The following is a 5309-nucleotide window of genomic DNA, read 5'->3' on the forward strand; positions in this document are numbered from 1 at the left end:
TAGAGAAAAAGAAAGGCTGCAAGGACAGGCAACATTTTGGCCGTAGCCTTTCAAAAAGGTCAGTAAAGGCTCAGGACATAAGAGAACCTGTACTGTAACATCCTGTAACTCAGTTGTGTCCCACATTTTCTGATCAAGGAGATTATGGGTCCACAGAGGAAAGTGATAGATGATGTAGAGTGTGTCTAAGGAGAGTCACATGGAGAGAAAAGATCCTTTCAGGCTTTCACAGACAGCAAATTGGTCAAGCAATGGCCGTGGCTCATCCACATGGCTGACACTGACAAAGGATGTACAAACTGCGGTGCAGGGTTTCAGGGTAAAACCTGAGGGGATTTGACTGACCCTGTCAGATGCAAAAGTTACATTTTTTGTTATATAGGTCTTACTTTATCTTGGTCTTAACCATCCAGCAGAAAAGTATAAAAACGAGGTATATAAAGTAAAGCCATATTAATACACTGAGCTGTAAAAGGCTCTAAGTCAACAACTTCTGACTTTGCCAGTCCTGCAGATAACCCACTACTATTATGTATTGCAGGAATATATTGGATTATTTTGCTGAATTCATGCACCTACCATATTTAAATGGCAATGGAATACCCATCTCTGACAAAATTAAACAAAAAAAGGGGATACAAGTGAAGGACCATTTTGTATCTGTATTTACAAAATAGGATACATATAACAGCTACTTTCTCTTAATTCAATGAGAAGAAAGATTTCATCTTGTACTATGAATAACCACTATAAAGAAAACAATATGCAGTGTATTAATTATTGAAACTGTCCTACTAATCAGTTTTAAAACTGTCTCATTGCTATTTGTTTCTCAATAAAAATAATAAAAAATAAAAATAAATTCATATCTAATACAAAAAATGATACAGAATTTCACTAAACAAAATAATAGGAATCCAACAATGGTTGTATTGTATAGTGTTGTCTTCAGATTAGTGGTTTAGATTACCAAATATAAGCATACAAATTGGTTAAAGAAAAAGTTACAGGAAATTAAAGAGAAGAAAAAGCACTTTTTGCATCAACTGCTCCTTTCAATAGATCAGCAGAAATCAGCAGTGCAATTATCCAACCTATCCTGTATATATACATAAATATATTTTTTGAATTATATAGTTTAAATGAGTTGTGTTCAAAATTATATGTGAGGATGGCTATTCAAAAGTAATATTTATAAATATTTCATAAAAACAGTATTTTAGACTGGCATTTAAAAGTTGCTGGTTTCTTGCTTATGTGTGAGCAAATTACTGTGAAAATCTTAGGTACTTAATGCAGGGCTATGTCTTTCTAGAGTTAGTAGTATAAGTTGTATAGTGTATCAGGAGTGCAGTGTGGTCTTATCTGAGTGAGAAGCTTGGAAATATGATTTCATTCAGATTTTTTTCAAGCTTTTAATGAAGATTTTTTTATTTTTATTTTGTTTATTTTATAATGAAGATTTTATAAAGAGAAAATATAAATCTGAGCTTGTATTAGCTAAAGTAAAAACAACATGCTATTTATTTTTTCTACTTTTGTTTTTTGACATGGTACACTGTGAATTAAATCAAGGGCCCTGTGCAAAATCATCAGTTACATGATGTTCCTTTTTAATGTTGGGTAACAAGCATTGTGGCCAGCCAAGAATCTAAGCTAGACTCCCTTCTCTAGACATATTTGCAGTAATTGAACAGAAGTTTCTCTCTAGTGTCTTTGTTGCTTTGGGAGACAATACAAGCTGATGGTATGTGAAACCATCACATACAAGCTGAGGGTTTGAAACCCTGTGGTATTAACTGGATGCTGTTATATTAACAGTAAAGCTGCTTGGCAATCTGCCCATCCCACGCGCCATAGCACATATCTTTCTGGATGTTGCTAACAATTGGTTTTATGAAATAAAGGTTGCTAAAGAAGTTAGGGAAGACAGTCTAGGACTGCTTACCTGTAAGTCTTAAGAATTAAATCTGAAGGGCTGGTGAGGTAGCTCAGTGAACTAAATGTCTGCTTAGGCAAGCACAGAGGCTGGGGCTTGATCTCTGGCACCACATATCACACTGGCCCTGCCCCCAGGCACGATGAAAAAAAAAAAAGAATTAAATCTGCTCCCAAATAATAGTCCTCCAAAAAATAGTAGAATGACTTTAAAATAAATTTATAAACCTGCAAAATTCACTGCATGTGGCTGCAATGAAGAAGGGATATACTTCATTTATTTTTATTTTTTATTTCTTGGTAACAGGAATCAAACTCAAGATCTTACACTTGCCAGGCAGGCACTTGTTCCATAGAGCTACATCCCTACCTCTGAGCTACAGCTGTAGCCCAGCTCATTTTTAATAGCAGCCTCATGTTTGAAAAACAGCATCTTCTTAGTGATTTTTATGTGTGTATGTCTCTGTAAAGATGGACTTGGGAATACATCAGAACTTAGCATTTTAAAAGTGAAAAATTACTGTCTAATTCCTTAATGCTCTAGAAGAATAAAAGTTGACTTTGTTGCAAAAATTTACCTAATGGAGACAAAATGAGTAGTGTATTATTTCTCTTACAAATTATTGAAAAGCTGATACTAGATACTTGAATATAGTTTAGCTGATGAGGTGGTTTTTACTTTGGTTTTCAGCCTAAATTTATATTCAGATGTGTACTTGGTACATGCTACTAAGTATTTACCAGTAGTTTTAAATGTTGGGTTTAAGCAACATCATAATCCATGCTTTTTGATAACTGAGTTTAAAATTATAATTTTGTTAAAATGGCAATTTAAAATATGTAAGGATTTTTAGAGGCCAATTTAAAGATTGAGTCAATTTAGATTAATGTGTCTAATTATTGTTATTATCATCTTCTACACAGGAAAGATGTAACTTTTTCTCCTTTGGGATAGAAGAATGGATCTGATTATATAGTTCTTTAAAAAGGGTCACCATGGGGTTGGTGAGATAGCTCAGCAGACTAAGCGCCTGCTTAAGCAAGCACAGGGACTGGGATTCAATCCCCATTATCACATGCCACGCCAGCCCCACCCCTTGGTGCACTGAACTGGCCACCAAGACTGGCTATGGTAGTGCACACCTATAATCCCAGCACTGGCTGGGAAGGCTAAAAACAGGAGGATCACTAGGAGTCTGAGGTCTGCATAGTGAGATTCTACCAAGTGCATAAATAAAAGAAATAATAAAAAGGGTCACTTCAGGCTGGTTGTAGTGGTACACACCTGTAATCCCAGTACTTGGGAGACTGAGGCAGAAGGATTGCTGTGATATTGAGGCCAGTTTGAGCTAGATTGTAAATTCATGGCCAGGCTGAATTATGTAAGAGACCTTGCCTCCAAAAAGAAAAAAGGATCACACCAGGGAAATTATAATATATATGAAGCTAGGAGTTAAATTTTAAATGCTATAATCTCCTAAAATCTTAAGATTAAACAGAATATTAAGTAAATATTTTTGTCCAATTCAGCCTTTTGATGCATGATTTTTTATAGAAAGAAAATCATAATATTAGAGATTTAACATTTAATATCTTTTGATTTTAGGTGGCTGTAGCTATACCTAGTAGACCTCCTGATGCTGTGATTACAGATAATACCTCACTTAATCAGGTAAGGTTGTAGTTTTCAAAATTGGTAAATCTACCTGGCTGATGATACTTTTTAAATGTATAACTCTGATTATCTATACCTTTAAAGTTTGTATTAATGAAATTTTTATTCATACATGTGCTCAGTGCATGATTATTTGTTGTAGAGAGTTTGTACATGTATATAACACATCTTAGTTCTTTTTTATCACCTTCCCATTCCATCCCTCCCTGCTCTGGCCAACTCTTAATCTCATTCCATTTGAAAAACTCTATTTCTATTTTTTTTCTTTATTTTTTTTTTTCCTGTTTAAATACCTTTTCAGTTTCCTGTGTTTCTCTCCTTCCCCCCATTTCTTGTTCCTCTTCCCATTTGAGAAAGGTTTCCATACTTCATATTTTTATCTCTTATTTTGCTTTTTATTTATATTTTGGGTTTATCATATGTATGAGAAACCATGTAATAGTTAAACTTGAGTATCTGATTTTTCACTTAGCATTATAGTCTTGAGGTCTATCCATTTATGTAGCGGTACCTGTGTCTCCAGCATAATAAAAATTGAAGCATGTTTCCTGTATTGAAAATCTTTCTTTCAAAATTTTAGTTGTCAGTTTTTTTCTCTATTAACCATCAAAGGAGATATCATCCAGGTTTTCATTAGTCATTTCCAAAAACAATGCTTTGTTGAAAGTGGAGTGTTTTGTTGAAAGCTTGCTTTTAAGAGACTAGCTAACGTAATAGTGGAGAATTTCATCAAAGGCTTAGAGTATAGGACAAATATGAGCTAAAAGACAAATTTTAGTCAAGCCTACCCTGTTAAAAAACTGTGCCACATTACTTGGAAACAGGTTATTTCAGGCTAACTTTAAAGTACAGGTAAAGTAAAATATCTTAGATATGGTATATCAGTTCACTCTTTTTTGTTTGCCATAAAGTGTTTATGGATAGAGAACGTAAATGCCCTGTCCACAAATCCTGTGAGCATGCTAAGATTTCTTCAAGATACAGCCAAGCCCCATAATCTAGCATGTGGGAGACAGAGGTAGTAAGATCACAAGTTCAAGGCCAGATAGGGCAATTTAGCAGTAAATGAAGGAAGGAAGGAAGGAAGGAAGGAAGGAAGGAAGGAAGGAAGGAGTATGTCAAAGTAAATTCAGTTGTCAGTACTTTTTTTTAAAGGCAACCCTAAACACATTGTTTTGTTTTGTTTTTTGAGGAACTTCAAGATTTTTTTCTTTTTCTTTTTTTCCCCATAATTTTATTGATAAATAGCAATGAGACAGGTTCAAATCAAATTGGTAGGACAGTTTCAATAATTAACACATTGCATACATTCTTCCTAGTGGTTAATTGCTGTACAAAATGCAGACATGATATTCTATGTACAAACACTATTAGAAGAAATCACTCTATTCTTTAAGAGATTGTAACTCTATCCTAACCACTTTGAATACACAGATACAAACTGAACATTCATCTGTATACCCTATTTTGTTAAGTTCTGTTATTTGAATATTACAGGTGTGTAAACTCAGCAAAATATTCTAAAAGAGTCCAGTAGCCCATAATAGTATTGGGTCTTTCGCTTGACTGGCAATGTCAGAAATTGTTGACCTCAGTCCCATACAGCTCAACATAACACCATAGCTTTACTTCTTCTATTTCATTTTTATACTTTTGTACTGGATGGTTAAGACCAAGGTAAAGCAGGACCTATGCA

The 5309-nt window shown here is 34.3% G+C and overlaps 1 protein-coding gene across 1 annotated transcript in view; it reads left to right on the plus strand.

The window, feature by feature from the left end:
- Hsd17b4 (hydroxysteroid 17-beta dehydrogenase 4) overlaps positions 1–5309 on the plus strand; it is a 110945-nt gene that overhangs the window by 72409 nt on the left and 33227 nt on the right. The gene's annotated exons all lie outside the window — the stretch shown is intronic.

The sequence above is a fragment of the Octodon degus genome, unplaced genomic scaffold (genome assembly GCF_000260255.1).
Source record: "Octodon degus isolate 3935 unplaced genomic scaffold, OctDeg1.0 scaffold00124, whole genome shotgun sequence".
NCBI classification, from domain to species: domain Eukaryota; kingdom Metazoa; phylum Chordata; class Mammalia; order Rodentia; family Octodontidae; genus Octodon; species Octodon degus.